This window comes from Grammomys surdaster, unplaced genomic scaffold (assembly GCF_004785775.1).
Source record: "Grammomys surdaster isolate TR1022 unplaced genomic scaffold, NIH_TR_1.0 190, whole genome shotgun sequence".
In the NCBI taxonomy this organism is placed as follows: domain Eukaryota; kingdom Metazoa; phylum Chordata; class Mammalia; order Rodentia; family Muridae; genus Grammomys; species Grammomys surdaster.
Genome location: NW_021604635.1, coordinates 3,232,364 through 3,248,447, shown reverse-complemented (window position 1 = coordinate 3,248,447; position 16,084 = coordinate 3,232,364). Strand labels below are relative to the sequence as shown.

Here is a 16,084-nt window from a genome sequence, read left to right as displayed (position 1 = left end):
CAAAAGAAAATGTCTCTAAATTCTGGTTAGCATGAGACTAAACTTACAACCCCGTTGCTGGGAGGGTCCCCAGAGGTTAAACTGCATGACTCTATCTTTATTCTATGGGACCCCCTCCCCAAAAATCTCAGGACATGGGGCTGGAGAGATAGCTCAGTGGTTAAGAGCATTGGCTGCTCTTCCAGAGGACCCGGGTTCAATTCTTAATACCCACATGGCAGCTCACAACTGTCTGTAACTCCAGTTCCAGGGGATCTGACACTCTCACATAGACATGCATGCCAGCAAAACATCAATGCACATGAAATAGAAATTAAAATTAAAAATTAAAAGAAAAATCCCAGCACTTGGGAGGCAGAGGCAGGCGGATTTCTGAGTTCGAGAGTTCGAGGCTAGCCTGGTCTACAGAGTGAGTTCCAGGACAGCCAGGGCTACTCAGAGAAACCCTGTCTCGAAAAACCAAAAAAAAAAAAAAAAAAAAAAAAATTAAAAGAAAAAAATCCTGGAACACATTACTGAGTTCCTCTCATGAGAAGCCCAGGCTGTCAGCACACGCCTCCAGAGTCTTCAAGTTAAGCTGTTGAAATGATCTTTGCCTGAAATATAAGGGAGTTGTTTATGAATATTAAACAGATGGCCTTTTAAAATAAAACAACTTAAAGCCCACAGGAAACAGATCTTAGAATTATACACACTATGTGGTGTTGATTATTTTCCAAATTGGATGAAATACAAAATATGAATCTGGGTGGGGGACTGGGATGGTAGCTCAGGAAAGATGCCTGATAAACCTGAAGCTTTAGCTTCAGTCCTCTAGCACTGAGGAGGAGGGAGGAGAGGAGGGGGAGGAGAGGGGACAAAGGAAGAGGGAGAGAGATGGAGGGGGAAGGAGGGAAGAGGGGAGGGACGAAGAGGGGGGAGGAGGGGGAAGAGAATGCAAAAAAAAAAAAACCAAGAAAAAGGTCTTGTTTGGGGACCAGAAGATTGAGTTTTTCTTCTCTTCCATGTACCTTTTTCTATTCTCCTAATTGTTAATAAACACTATGTCTTAGTTTTTAAAAATGGAAACCAACTCATAGCTTCCTAAATTACTATCCCTTTCTGGGGTATGGAAAGGCCTGGGTGGAGCTGGTGTGTGGCTTTTGCTGCACTGAGTCTTAAGTAAGTTTTGTTGTTGTTTTGACAGTTTAATTTCTAACACAATGGTGGCTACAGACTTAGCTTCCCTCCTAAGCAGACCCAGACCGGAATTTAGGCCCTGAAAGGAATAGTAAAACCCACTTTTTTCCTGATTTGCAAGGGGGTAAATTGCTTGGGGAAAACCTTCTGTAGCAGGAGCAGGGACTTTTCGATACCTAGTTCAGCTTCCGTTGATGAAAATGATGGCTTTCTTCTTATTTGATAATCAAGCACACTTATGTGGAATGATATAAAACACAAAACGGCAAACAGTGTCCTGTCCCCAAATTATGCCACTTGGTGATAAGAAAACCATGATAATAATATGGATAACTGCAGGGTTATTTTAAAGAAGAACGAGAAGGTCAGGGGACATCATCCGTTCCTATAAGAAAATTAGGTACCGCGTGCATGCTAATATGTGCATCAAGTCAAAAGCCAGGATGGATTGATTACTGCTCCTCTCCCCCTCTCCTCCTGTCCCCTTCCCCTGCCACCGCCCTGGAATCCACAGCAAGCGGATCACACTTGTAAGAAGTTCATCAAGGCTTACCAGTTGATATACCTCACTTGCTTTTCTCCCCTCTGTCACTCGAGCAAAGGAAACTAGAAGTCGGAAATCCTCATCAAGGTCCCCTTCTGTGCTCGTGTCCTTTACTATCGCGAATCTGTACGGACAGGAAGCAAAAACGCTTTGAAATCAGAGTCCTGTGACCCTGACTCTGCCAAGAGTGAACGGGATTTGGGCAAATCCTTCTCTAAACATTTTTACTGAGGTGAACTTTTTCCGATCAGATCCATGTCTGAGTAGCTAAGGTCTGTGAGAAGACGTGGGTTTGAGATGACTAGGTATATATACACACAATAATGCCTCTCCCTGTTAAAGCCGCTACGCAAATGTAACCGGAAGTTCAAATCCTGCTACTTGACTTTTTTCTTACCTCTTTTTGTGTGTTTGTTTGTTTTGTTTAGTTTTTAATTGTTTGACTTTCAGCCATGCACAGTGATTCTCTTCCACTGGGCAGAGTTTGGGGATTTGTTTTGATGAAAGCAGGGTGGTTTTACCCACGAAGTTGATGAAACCTGCATATTGGAGTCCCTCATTTGTGTGGGTCACAGGCCCCTTGAAAGGATCCATACCTGATTCTATATTAGGTACAGTTATAATTCTGCTTTTTATTTTGCTTGTTTGTTTTATATTGGGGAGTTTTGGTTATATGGGGTTTTGTTTGTTTTCGGGGGAGAGTAGGACTTCAGGTAGCCTGGAACAGCTTCAAACCTGCTATGTAGCAAAGGATGGTCTTGGACTCTGCTGCCTCTCCTCCACCCCACTGGTATTGGGTTTATTAGGTGTGTGTCACCAGGACCCGATGACTATACTCTTCTTCCTCTTATTTTGCTTGCTTGTTTTTTTGAGACTGGCTCTCACTATGTAAACCTGGCTATCTTTGAATTCACAGATACCCAGTGCCTCTGTTCTCCAATGCTGGAATTAAAGACATGTTGCCAACATGTCAGGCTCTCCTCTATTGTTTTGTTAGGGTTTTTGAAATTAAGTAAACTTCAAATTCCTCAGAATGTCAACCTGTCCAAGTTATAAGTTAAAACAATGTTTTAGATTAAAAAGATTAGCCATTTCTGATTTCCAATTACCTAAAACAAATAGCGTTTCTGTGTGTAAGTGCATGTGTGTGCGTGTGTGTGTGTGTGTGTGTGTGTACACACACACGCACACATGGGATATGTGCATATGTATGCAGGTTCATGTGTGTGGAAGCCAGTATGCAACCTTGGTTGTCACTCATCCTCTTTGGCAAGACAGCGTCTCTTGCTGGCCTGGACCTGACCAAGATTGGCTGGCCTGCAAGTCCCAGGGGTCCACCTGTCTCTAAACACACCTAGTTTTTGTTTGGTTAGTTGGTTTTGTTGTTTTGTTTTTCATATGGCTTCTGGGGATCAAACTCAAGTTCATGTGCTTAGAAGGCAAGTGTGTCACCGGCTGAGCTATGTCCCCAGCCCTTAAAGTGAACAATAGTGTGGGAGCAGAACAAGACTAAAGACGCCATTTTCTTGTTTCACTTGGGGTCCTGAAAGAAAAAGATTTAAACAAACAAATCTGTTCTTTCATTAAAGATGTAGGGACAGGGTTGGCTGACGGCTTAGAGTAAAGGTGCCTGCACTAACCCTAACAACCTGGGTTCAGTCCCCAGGACCGATGTGGAAAAAGGAGAGAGTCTACTCCCACCAGGTATCCTCACAAATAAAATAAAATAAAGTAAAATATTTAAAATGTACAGACATGGATCCCTGATGATTCACATTTAGTCAATATCTGATTTCTTAAAAATGGTATAGAACTACAAATGTATTGACTAAAAAGAAAAAGAGAGCTAAGTTAATTACCATAATCCCTCAAATGTAATGTCTTCATACTAAAAGAACTGACTGAGGGTGATTTTGAAGTTGAGTTTTACTCTGCAGTGTAAATTCTAGAAAAAAAGAGGTGGACACATGGAGTGGTGGTCTCAGGAACTGTGCCAGAGGATTGATTTGCTTCTGGAACAAAGGAAAGAGAGAAGAGAATGAAATGTCTGGTGAACCTGGAAGAAAAAAAAACCCATAGATTCTGGAATTAATAAGTTATTAATTGAGATGCTAACTAAAAAACACTGGATTTTCAGGCTATCCTTTCTTTGCATTGTTGTGACAAAACATATCTAAGAAAAACAACGGAAAAAGAAGAAAGATCATGGTTTCAGGCGTTTTACCCTGTGGCTGTCTGGCACCATTGCTTTGATGTTATGTTAATGCAGAAATATCATGGCGGGAAGGTTTGCCGTAGGGAGGCAGTGCTCTGCGTGGCAATCAGCAGAAAAGCCGAGAGAGGAAGGGTCTGACTCACTGGTGTTAGCCGCTTCCTGTTTAAATCACCTTTCAATAGGGCCACCCACTGGGAACCAGCCTTCCACGCTATACGTGGGTAGTTCAAATCCACATATACAAATCACAGCATTCCATCCCTATCCCCCAAACAGCACGTTTATCTTATAATGCAAAAATGCTCCATGACCCATAAAAGTGTCCACCATCTGGTACTGCTCAAAAGCCCCAGTTTAATTAATGTCTTCTCTGAGACTCAAGGTAAGCTCTTAGCTAAAAGCCTCTGTAAAATCAGTAAGAAAGTTACTTATTTCTAGCATATGATGATAGGATAGGGTTCAAACTCCCATCCCAAAAGAGAGAGATAGAAAAATAGCAAGGCGTGTGTGTGTGTGTGTGTGTGTGTGTGCGCATATGTATGTATATAAAAAGAGAGAGCTGGCTCAGTGGTTAGGAGCACTGGTTACTCTTCCAGAGGACCTGTGATTGATGCCCAGTACCCTCGAGGCAGCTCAAAATTGTCTATAAGTCCAGTTCCATGGGATCCAATGCCCTCTGCTGGCCTCTGTATATACTGGGCATACACAAGATGCATAGACAAATGTGCAGGCAAAACAGCCGTACACATAAAATAACCAAAATTTTAAAAAAGAAATAAAACTGTCAAGGTGGTATCAGACTAAAGCAATTTCAAAAACCCAGCAAGGGAAATATTAAACAACCTGGAAGCTAGGTACATGGTGGTGGCATGTGGGTTCCCGAAGTCTTGGGAAGTCCTGCTCTTAGTCCTGCCAGTGGCAGCTCTCATGGGCTGACCATTCGCTTCCTATTCTGGCCTGTCCGTGTACTGTTTGATCTGCTGGACCTTCTTTGCAGCCTGAGTGGAAGCTATGACCATAGAACTTAGTTCTTCATGCAAAGTAAGCAACGTATCGGCATTGACAGGGCCTGATGTCAGCCGTACCATGACCAAGAACACTTAGACCATGGCCTCTGTGACCCTGGATAGGTGAACATAGGGAACATTTCTCTAGGTGCCCCTCTTAAAGCGAGAGCTTTCAAATGAATAGTACAGCTTCACAAACTTGAGTCTGGGGTGGGTGGGTTTAGTGAGATGCTGAGAGCTCAGATTGTCAGGCATCTATCCTATTGTCTCTGTGCAAAATACTTTTTTCAGGGTGTTAATAATCTAGTGACCATGTCTTCCTTGCCTGTCACTTTAAATACACTCCTTTCTAAACTGCTTTAAAATCCCTTCTGTTCTGATATTTGCTCCCAGTTTTCACTATAAATCTGGCCCAAAGCAATCAGCAATAACAGTGCTGCCTTGGAACTTCCTGTCACAAAGTCTCAGGATATGGACAAAATGGAGACAAGTTTCTGTACCATAGTATAACAGGAGCGGCTTCTAATCTAACCCACAATACCATCTGCTTTCCAAGTGAACCCTCATAATTCAGTCTTGACCACATTCCTTCTTGGCATTCTGGTCTTCTACACTCCTACCAGAGTCACCCACTAAACTCTGCGTTCTGCTTCTTCAAGTATCTCTGATTTTTTTCTTTATAGTCTTTCTGATGACTCCGAACAATATGGTCAGCGTGGTAGTTTGAGTGAGAATGCCCCTCATACGGCATCTATTTGAATACCTGGTTCCCATTTGGTGGAACTATTTGGGAAGGCTTAGTAGGTGTGGCCTTGTTGGAGGAGGTGTGTCACTGGAGGTGGACTGTGACGTTTCAAAAGCTCACATCAGGACCTCTTTCACTCTGTGTCTCCATCTCATAGACAGATGTAAGCTTTTAGCTCCTGCTCCGATTCCATGCCTGCCTGGCACCGTGTTCCCCACCAGGATGGAAATAGGCTAAGCTTCTGAAACTGTAAGCAAGCCTCCAATTAAATGCTTTCTGTTACAAGCTGCCTGGGTCACGGTGTCCCTTCACAGGAATAACTAAGGGTAACTAAGAGAGCTGGGAATAGTCAAAGCATTGACTCCACTTCTTGGTACTGATTTTCTACTTTACATTTCTTTTTGTGTGTGAGAGAGAAAATACTAGAAGAACTACTTTAAAAGAAAAAAAAATTCGATTTATGGTATCAGAGGTTTCAGTCCCTAGCAACATGGCTCCATTTTTTTATGAGTCATGAAAAGACAGGGGCATGTAAGGATGGGACAAAGCTGCTCACCTCATGACAAGCAGGGAGGAAAAAGAGATGGAAAGGGACCAGGACCCATGTGCCCTTTACTGGCATTCTATCTATAAACCGTTTATATCTACATTCTACCTGCAAACTGTCCACTAGGTAGGCCCTAGCTCCTGCTAGCCCATTTTGTGTGGATGTACCAGTGGATCTGCAGTCTACTGGGGAAGCCAATACCTTCATGGCTCAGTCATCTCTTAGTACTTCCACTCGTTGGAGACCGAGCTTTTGGGGGAACACTTTATACCCAAACTGTAATAGATGAGGACCTATCATTTTAATAGATATAAATTATTAGTCTGTTGCACTGCTGTCCACTACTTCCTCGTGGAAGTCTTCAGCTGTGCACAACTTTTAAAATATGCACCCCACTCTTGGAAGGTAGCCAAGAATAGTAGTATGTAATTCATATGTGAAAGATTAGGTTGAATTGCATTTGGAAAGAAAACAAAACAAAGTAGTGGCTTCAATGACAGAAAAATTTCTTCCTCTTACATAAAAGAAGTCTAGAGATGGGTGGTTCAAGTTTCATACGGAGAGTCCAAGTCACTGGCGACCATTGCTTCTATTTTTCCCCTCTTTCATCGGTAAAATATAACCCTTCTTCTCCAGAAATGTTGTTGAAGGTTTAGCCATGACAACTTCACTCCAAGCGAAGATTGGAAGATGCATTAAGTAAGAAAACTCGTTGGGAATCTCACAGGACAGTTTTATCGTGTTGAGTAGATTTTCGTTGCCTTATTACACAAGTATTGAGAAATTAGAAAACAGAGCCTTTTCCCAGGGCACACGTGACTCTCCTTACCCTTGTGGACCATCGGCAGATATTAGTCCATGTGGGTAAAGGGAGCAGAAACAACAGAGGGGGAAGGGGAACTTGGAAGTCCTGTCAGTATGTGGACCAGCTTCAGGAAGGCAGATCAACTTTACTTGGGAGTGACTCAAGGCTTATATAATTTGGGAGACTGGGGATAGGAACATCCAAGATGGACAAAGGTCACTGGCTGAAGACTTAGGGACTCATTAGCATGGGGAAGCATTTCAGGAATATCAGGTGCCAGCTGAACGAGTTCTTATCTAGAGAAAGGCAGTTGAACTTGTAATGTTAACCAAAGCTACATGACATCCACATGTAGAAGTGTGGGGAGTTTTTAAACTCTCCAGACAAGGTCAGAGAAGGGGAATCCCTATCAATGAAGGGAGTCCTCCATATTGTGCTGAACCCCTGAAGGCTATCCAGACAGTGGTAGACTTTGACATGTGGACAAGCAACACGTCCTGGAATACCTTTGAAATATCATAAATATAGTTGCTATTCTCCCTATCCTGTAAATGCATTTCTCAAAGAATTTTATGTGACTTGCATGTATTAATATAATAACTTGTATTGATCTGAAGTAGGTTTGAAAACACCAGATTGTGCTTTTGGTACAAAGAGATTCTTGGCAGAGAGGTATGCTGGGAGGAGAAAGATGTAAATCCTACTAAAATATTGCTGTCTTTAACTTGGCCACCTGGCTAGGCCTTTAAGTCTCCCTTCTTTTCCTTCACGCCTCTTTCCCTCTCTTCTCCCTTCTCTGTCTGATTCTCCTCTCTTCTCCTGTCCTCTCCTGTCCTCTCCTGTCCTCTCCTGTCCTCTCCTGTCCTCTCCTGTCCTCTCCTCTTCTACCTGAGCCATGTTTGAGGTGTAGGCTTTATTACTGAATTTGTAATCTTAAATGTAACATTTAGGCCTTATCTTTTAAATGAGGAAGTTGGGCCGGAAGTTCACAAAGCCTAGACTAGCAGACTTTAATCTGTAACAGAACACAGGAGGAGCATCAGTCATTCGGCTACCCATCACCCCTCTATCCATAAGAACCCCATCTATAATCCATGAATTCATCCACCCAGATACTGTGCCACACCTTCCAGATCCCTGGGAATGTGCTAGAGGCTGAGGCGTCAAACCCAAGCCATCGGCTTACAGTCTAGCTCAGAACTTTTCTCTCCTGTCAGATAAATATGTAATTGAAGAAACTGTCTTCACTTGCCAGTGTGCCATGTATAGATGGCTCTTGGCTACCATGTTTAAGATGCCTCTGTATAATTCCTGTAGCAAATTTTAATATTGCTTCTGAGCTATCTACCCAAACATGGGTGTTACGAAACATGGAAAGCACATTTTAATGTTGCCTTATATCAGAAATTCATTTAAAAATGATATTTAATTTTTAACTGTGTGTATACAGGTGTATGTCAGGGGATGTCTGTGAAAGTGAGAATAAGTGAGATCCCCTGGAGTTAATGTGATTGTGATGTGCTTGGTGTGGGTGCTGGGAACCAAATTCAGGCCCTGTGAAAGAGCAGTGTGTGTGCTCAACCACTGAGAGATCTGCCCTTTCCCTGAAAATCAGACACTCCTAATGTTTTTTTGGATTACAGATTATATGAAGAACTAGTAAAACTGTCAGGAGCTGTCACTGATGGACAGGCACTCACAGGCATCCAGGGTGATGTTTCAGGTGTAATTCTTGTTTAGCTCCAGAATGATCCTGTGGTATGGACTCTGTTGTTTTTCTCCAAGTTACTGAGAAGCTAACCTGTCCCAGACTGTTTGACAGTCAGCCTTAGATCCAAGGTCCCCATCCATTACACTGTTAATAGAAAAGGGTTCATGTATACAAATGCACTTTTGTACACAGTTCCAGGGAATACGACTCACACTGAAAGCCTGTGAATTTAACAGATTTTGACCTGATGGAATCATAATTTAAAAAGCAGTTGGTTGTAAAACCATCATCAATCTTCCAAGGCCAAGTATCACCTTTGTGCAAATACCTTTCTGCATCTGCTGATGAGAAGGGATGAAGTTGGCTAAGCTGAGGATGAGTCTCAGACATTCAGGACAGGAAGAGTTCAGCCAGTGTCATCAGCAAAGATTCTCCAAGCGTGGTCCTTGAACCAGCGGCATCACCATCAGCTCAGCTCCAGTGAGAAATAGAAATACTCAGTTCACACCATGTCTACCAAGTCAGAAACTGTTCTCTGAAGCCCTGCAGACAACGAGGATGCACGCAGTCCTCCACGCAGCGCCACTGAAGCCCTGCAGACGACGGGGATGATGCACGCAGTCTTCCACGCAGCGCCACCAGTGAACCTCTGGTTGGGAATGGAGCATGTCAACACGGTAGCCGTTTGCCATGTGCAGTCATAGAGCACGTGAGGTACAGAGGATGAACCGTTATGTGCTTGGCACATGTGGTGAAAGGCTACTTTACAAAGCAGCACAGTGAGCAGCATTCTCAAATCCCTTATCTCTTCTACCGAGCCTCTTGGAAATAATCTCTGTGTGATTAAAAGTATATTTCAGTTGCGTGTTTTATAGACACGTTTGTCTGCCGCTGTGTGCACACACTTGTATCTGTTCTTACCTATTCAGCATCTAACTCTAGAGCTCGTACACAGCTAACCCCTTTCCTATTTTCAAAGGACAGCATTTCTCCTCGAATTTAAAAATGCCCTTTTTAATAATCTTAATAACTGGGCTGGAGAGATGGCTCAGTCTCGTGTTGCTTGATCCCTTACTATTGTAGGTCATCAGTATCCTGGTTCTACTTCTTGGCTTGTCATAGGCTCAGCGATCTGCTCGTCCCTAACTTGGGCATCTGGGGCCATTCTGAGCATCCCCTCGCTAAGGCAGTGGGCTCTTGCCCAGCAGCCTCAGACTGGAATCTCCAATCAAGCTAGATTTCTGGAAGAACAGTCTTTGTAAATGTTGTCATTTCCTTTTAAACCCACAGAGTGCTGTTCCCTGCAGAGGTCATTTCTGAGAGCTGATTACCACATAAAATATTTCTCTTTATTATTAGTTCAGAATTGGTCTCAGATTAGCTTAAGTGACCCTTCATGCTTCTCATAATACGCAGGGCAGTTCTTGTCTCTTTCTCTAGTGGTGACAGAGATTATGCAGTTACATTTCTGGCAGCGTTAATTGAACTTGATTTAGGGTGATTAAGGCCCCGGAGGAGACTTTTAATCCCCTGCTCACATGAAAAAAGAATAGTTTGTCTTATTGCTCTACAGTAAGATCATGTTCTGGTGTGTTTAGCATCATTTTTAGGTGTATAGCTGTCTTCCTTTAGGTAGACTTGATATGTACAAGCTTAGGTTTATTTTATCGTTAAACAGCAACCTTTCTTAATTCAACTGAAAAGAAGGAAGAATTGATACCTGTAAATCCTGATTGAATATTGACCCAAACTGTAATAATTATAGGGAATTAATATATCTTGATTTTTTTGAGATGTAAATAATTGATGATAATTCAATTTTTTAAAATATTCATAAATAGATGATGAGTTAAATTGCAGTTAAAATATGAGACCAATTACAAAACTCGATCTCTAGACTTCTTTTCATGAATCTTTTACAAAATGCAGAATGTCCATAAGTGTCTCCCTGTGTGTGATCTGAGCCTCAAGCCCAGATAGGGGCTAATGAGGAAAGATGTGTTCGCAGGTAAAACGCTGCCCGTGTGGTATGGGCTTGTCTGGGCTAGGTGCTTGGTAAGCGGGTGGTTTGTAATGACAGCTTATTGATATCACTTACGCAGCTTCAGGTTCTCACCCCAGATTTTGATTAATGAGTATTCTTCATTATTGATGGAAGTAGCCAATTTAAAGCTGCATGAATGTTTTCCAGGTGGAAAAAGAATAATCTATACCTTTAAATTTTAGTATAGAGAAGTGTACATCAGAAGCATCTTCCTTCAAATGATTCAAGTCACAAGTAGATAACATCAAATATTTAGTTAAAATTGACTTATTTTGTTTGTTTTCTTTATAAGACATTCAGATTTCTGTGTCACCCAGTGACATAAGAACACAGGTGGATTTAGAACGCCAGCGAGCAGAGTTGAGGCTGTAAGAGACTGACAGAGACTTCACAGTGTGCTTGAGATCTTCAGTACTACATTTGTGGAAAAAGAATGTTACATGGCTTCAAAGTAAGAAAAGAAGCCATGGTCTGTGACAGTGACGGACCTCCACGGTCCAGTCTGCTTGCTCTGAGTCTTAGCACAGACTAGATGGTTCCAGGAGTCACAAGTGCAGAGCCAGCAGAGGCAACGGATTAGTCCTCTGCTTCTGCAAATTTACGTCAAGGAAATCACAGGACAGGTTCAAAGTCTGAGCTGCAAGTTTATTGATCGAATCTGCTTGTAACATTATCAAATTTGTGAGAAACTTAGAAATCTGTCTGAAATTTAACTGATTAAATTAGAGAAGCCATGATAAAGACCTGAAATCTTAAAAAGGTATGAGTGGGGGCTTTCAAAGTTAAAAATAAACAGGGGTGTTCTTATGCAAAATGGTTTTCTTCTTCTCTGGAGATTCAAAACGTTAGATATGCTGCTGGAGAGATAGCTCATCAGTTAAGAGCAGTGACTGCTCTTCCAGAGGTCCTGAGTTCAATTCCCAGCAACCACATGGTGACTCACAACCATCCGTAATGGGATCTGATGCCCTCTTCTGGTGTGTCTGAAGACAGCTACAGTGTACTTATATAAATAAAATAAAAATTCTAAAAACCAAACCAAACCAAACCCCAAACAACAACAACAACATAAAAAAAGTTAGACATGAAATTAAAAGGGAGTGGCTCCCAGAGAGGGCCGTGTGAGGAGGCCACCTGGTCTCTTCTATCAGAGGCCTCTCACTTCAGGAGCAGGTTTTTTTTTTTTTTTTTTTTGGTTTTTTCGAGACAGGGTTTCTCTGTGTAGCTCTGGCTGTCCTGGAACTCACTCTGTAGACCAGGCTGGCCTCGAACTCAGAAATCCGCCTGCCTCTGCCTTCCAAGTGCTGGGATCAAAGGCGTGCGCCACCACTGCCCGGCCAGCAGCAGGATTCTTAAGAGAGACTCAGAGGCTTAGCTGGAGGAAAGACTTTAGATGGAAACTCACCCCTGTGGAAATCCATGCATGATCTGTCACATCACAATGCACATTTGAGAGTGGAGGGGGATCTCAGTGGTACAGCGCTCACCTCACACTCCAGTGCTGGGCTCACTCCCCACACAGCAGGAGACAGAGCACAGGCAACGCATTAACTCTGGCTTTAGCTTTTTTTTTAAATTGTATTTTAGACTTACTCACACATGTTATATCTTTAGTGTGTATGTTGATTGGTGTTCAGAAGAAAAATTTTAATCTCTTGATTGTAAGTTTTAGAAATCCTTTTCTTTTGCTAATTTGAGTTTAAGTTTTTACTTTTAGTTACTGATTGCTGCATAAATAAGACAACTTACAAACTTTAGCAATTGCTCATCATTCACGTAGGCTAAAGTGTGGGAATGTTCTTGTCTTAGTTAGGGTTTTCATTGCTGTGAAGAGGCACCATGACCAAGGCAACTTTTATAAAGGACAATATTTAATTGGGGCTGGCTTACAGTTCAGAGGTTCAGTCGATTATCATCAAGGGCAGAAAGCATGGCAGCATCCAGGCAGGCATGGCACTGGAGGAGTTGAGGGTTCTACACCTTGTTCCAAAGGCAAACAGGAGAAGACTGGCTTCCACATGGCTAGGAGGAGGGTCTCAAAGCCCCACCCCACAGTGGTACACTTCCTCCAAAAAGGCCACACCTACTCCAACAAAGCTACATCTCCTACTAGGACCACTCCTTGGGCCAAGCACATTCAAACCACCACAGTTCTGCTGGGTAGGTCTCTAATGTAGCTGAAGTTAGGTATTCGACTCTTAGTTTGAGGCTGGTCTCTTCACATCATCCCTCTGGTAGAGCTGGTTCAGACTTCCTCAGAACATGGCGACATTAAGGGCAGTAGACACCTTACACTGTGACTAGTTTCTAAGAATGAAGACATCAGTGAAGGCGGATGCTGCAGTACCCTCTGTGACCCTGGTGGATGCTGCAGTACCCTCTGTGACCCTGGCAGGTACTACAGCAAGATATGTGTCCATCCAGTCATAAGCTCAGTAGAATTCAAGGATGTCAACTACATGATTTGTGGGGCTCAGGAAAAATGAGATGAGGATTCTCTTGTTCAACATGAATTAAGGCTTTCAAGAGGATGATAGCAGAACACGAAGCAAGCTTAGGATCCATCTCTGTGTGTGGCCTATGTGATTGTACAGGCTGTGGGCCTAGGAAATTCACCATAGGGATCAACCCCCAGGTTATCTCTTGATGAAAGGAGTGTCAAAGTCACATTCTATAAAAGCTTATGAGGTTGAAATTAGCAACTCTCATAGTCTCTGTGACCTACCTTCAATTAATGTGGTGGCTCGGATGTGTGCTAACTAAAACCGGTAATGACAGAGGAGAAACAGTTACTAAAACAGAGACAAGGATAAGATGTGTGCTAACTAAAACCATTAATGACAGAGGAGAAACAGTTACTAAAACAGAGACAAGGATATGCTTGACATATTGGAGAAGGGAATGGTTGATTCTGGATAGAATATTGCAAAATACAATACATATTTTATTATTAGGGCTAGAATTGTGTCTTTCTCCAAATTTATAGATTGTCCAGATTTATAATCCTATGAGAAGAAATTAGATATTCTGAGAGTGAAGATCAAACTTGTCCGCAAGGAATTTGATGCCCCTAATCAGTAGGAAGTAGTCTAACAATAATGTCAGTCCCTTTCAGACCCCAGACTTTATTCAGGGATCTCTTTCCTTTCCTCCCTGTCCTTACGGAGGCCAGAAGAAGGCATCAGATTCCCCGATCTTGAGCTCCAGATGGTTGAGCTGTCATGTGGATGTTAGAAACTGAACTTGGGACCTCTGAAAGAGCAGCCATTGATCCTAGATGCAGAGCCATTGACCCCAGCCCAAGATTTTACCATTTTAATGTTTTGGCTTTCCTTCATTGTGATCATACCTTTGTATACTACTTTTGGCTAATATACCCGCTGCTGTTTACTTCTTTTGTATTTTCCTTTTGTATTAGGATAGTTTTGATAAAACAGAAGTCCAAGACTACAAGTTGGAAGAAGAGTCCATTATTCAAACACAAGTAGAAAGGGCATGAAAAATTCAAATAGTTTCTTTAACTTGAATAGCCTTAAGCCTATCTCAGCTTTCATGGTTTACTTGGGTGATGCTTGCAAATTTGGATATGAGCGTGTGTATGTCAGTGTTTCAAGAGTGTTATTAAGTGTCATTCAAGAGTGCCATTTCTCACGGGCTCTTCAGTATTAGGGTAGTTCTCACTCTTGAAGATGTGGTTGGGATATCCGTGAAAGTACACAACTTCGCTCACGCCTGGGTCAGTTTTATCAATCCAAGAGAACAATCTTTCTCAAATGTCTATATTTATTTCACATATTAGAGAGTAGATCATGTGCCAAACAGAAGCACAAGAGTTTATATGAAGAATCAGCATGTCTTTGCAGCTTCTGTATCAAGAATAGTTTTAAAGGGTGGAAGATAGCTCGGCAGGTAAAGGTTTTTGTCAGACAGGCCTGGTAACCCAAGTTTGATCCTTGGGACTTACTTAAAAGTGGAAGGAGAGAACCAACTCCACAAAGTTGTACTGTGACTTCCACACATGTGAATGCGGCATACGTTTACACACATGGACACCATGCACACACATGCACATATACACACGCACCACACAACTTTAAAAATTGTTATTTTGGGGTTATAATGGATTTATAAAATATCAAATGTCCTAATGTGCTTTCTGTTGTTGTGATAAACACTAATAACCAAAACAACTTGGGTAGGAAGGGTTTATTTGGCTTTTTTTTTTAATATTATGGTCCATCACTAAGAGAAGGTAAGACAGAAATTCAAGCAAGGCAGAACTCTATCAGGAACCTGGAGGGAGGAACTGATGCAGAGACAATGGAGGAGTGCTGCTTACTGGCTTACTCCCCATGGCTTTCTCTGTTTGCTTTCTTATACAACCCAGGACCACCTTCCTGGGAGTGGCACTACCTATAACTGGGCTGAAGCATCCCACATCTATTTTTTTTTTTTGAGACAGGGTTTCTCTGTGTAGCTCTGGCTATCCTGGAACTCACTCTGTAGACCAGGCTGGCCTCGAACTCAGAAATCCGCCTGTCTCTGCTTCCCAAGTGCTGGGATTAAAGGCGTGCCCACCACCGCCTGGCCATATCTATCTTTAATCAAGAAAATGGACTGCAGATTGTCTATAGGCCAATTTGATGGTGGCATTTTCTCAACAAAAGATTCCTCTCCACAGTTAACTCAAACTTGCATCAAGCTGACAAAAAAATCAAAACAAACCAGCAATAGCAAAAACCTAACCAGCACACCACACTTTGTTCAGCCAGCCATGGGATTAAGTTTCTTCCTTTCTTGCTGGTGTCCATGATTCTCTGTGGCCTTGTGCACATAAGACGAGATACTTAGGCAAACCATTTGCTGTACACACTGCCTTTCATTTAGACGCTTATGAAGATTACAATTAATATATCTATGTAAACTTGCTAAACGTAGTAACTTTTTACTTCCACACTCAACTTTAGGGACATTAGAGTAAAATTCTCTGGCTTTTACCTATCCCTTCCTGTAACTGTGAGCTTTTCCACCTGGCCTCTTTGTCCCCAAAATAATGACTCTAAGACTAAATATTTATTAATAAATTCCTAGGCCATAAACTTTGGCTTGTTTCCCGACTAGCTTATAGCTTACATATCCTGTTTATTCTAGTCTATGAGTGCCGCATGGTTAGTTATCTCTCCGGTTTCACGTGATCATCTTCCTCAGAGTTCCAGGACAAATCCTCCTATCCCAGAATCCTCTCTCTCTCTCTCTCTCTCTCTCTCTCTCTCTCTCTCTCTCTCTC

The 16,084-nt window shown here is 42.2% G+C and overlaps 1 protein-coding gene across 1 annotated transcript in view; it reads left to right on the top strand.

The window, feature by feature from the left end:
- The window catches only part of Mettl24 (methyltransferase like 24), a 108,995-nt gene that overhangs the window by 82,791 nt on the left and 10,120 nt on the right, over window positions 1-16,084 (top strand). The window lies entirely within an intron of this gene.